The following is a 1,253-nucleotide window of genomic DNA, read 5'->3' on the forward strand; positions in this document are numbered from 1 at the left end:
CACACACACACACACACACACACACACACGTACATAGGGGCTGGACAAAATATTGGAAACATCTAGCATCATAGCATCATAATTTTGAAATATCTATAAAACCGTCAAAAGCTTGTTTATTTGTATGTTTTTTGATTTATTATTAGTGTTGCTCAATATATTTTGCTACAATTGCTGTTTCTTTTCAGATATTATCAGAAAAAAGTAATTAAAATTCATTAAAATGACTGATCTATCCCACTTTCAAAGAGGTCAGATTGTTGGTGCTTGTATGGCAAGCGCTAGCGTAACGGAAACAGCCGAAATGTTTGGTGTATCAAGAAGTACTCTCTCGAAAGTAATGACAGCCTATTGAGAAATAGGGATAAACCTCCTCGTCGAAACAAAACTCCGGAAGAAAACCAAAACTTTCAGGTAGGGACCGCCGGACTCTTACGCGAATTGTTAGAAAGGATCACAAAAGTACAGCTCACAAAATTACTGCAGAGCTTAATGACCACCTTGATAACACAGTTTCCACAAAAATTGTTTGCCAGAAGCTGCACAAAGCCGGATTTCACATGAGGGCTGCAATCAGAAAACCACGACTTTCAAAAGCAAGTATTGCAAAACCGATGAAAAGGTGGGTGCTGATGCCTACAACAACACGCTAAGGTACCATGGCTCAAGGCCAGCTACCCAGAGGGCAACTATATGTGGACCCAGGATGGTGCTCCCAGCCATAAAGGTACAGAATTCCTGCAAATCCAGCTTCTCTGCTTTCTAATCTGCGGACTTCTGGCCCTCTTCCAACCCGGATTGCAATGAAAGCCACATAGAATAAATTATTCATTTTGTAATTATATGTGAACGTTATTAACTTATTTTTGAATTACGAAACCTACTGAAGCGCAATTAGAACTTCTAATGTGACAGCGCTTTTGCAAGTTTTGCTTTTCCACTCTGAATATCGTCAATGAATCATATATATTCGAAAAAGAAGCACACTCTAAAGCATAGAGCAATAAAGTATTAAAGTAATAAAGTTAATGTCCGGTCATAGAGTAACCACTGGTTTCATATCCTCAAAAGCTTTAGCCTCGTGGACGCCTCATCAGACTCTATATATGCATGCATGTACATACATGCACACAAACATACACACACACATAAACATACGCGCGCGCACGCACACACATACATACATATATATGTATGTATGTATGTATATATGTGTGTATGTATATGTATATGTATATATATATGTATGTACA

This window comes from Octopus bimaculoides, chromosome 6 (assembly GCF_001194135.2).
Source record: "Octopus bimaculoides isolate UCB-OBI-ISO-001 chromosome 6, ASM119413v2, whole genome shotgun sequence".
Taxonomy (NCBI): domain Eukaryota; kingdom Metazoa; phylum Mollusca; class Cephalopoda; order Octopoda; family Octopodidae; genus Octopus; species Octopus bimaculoides.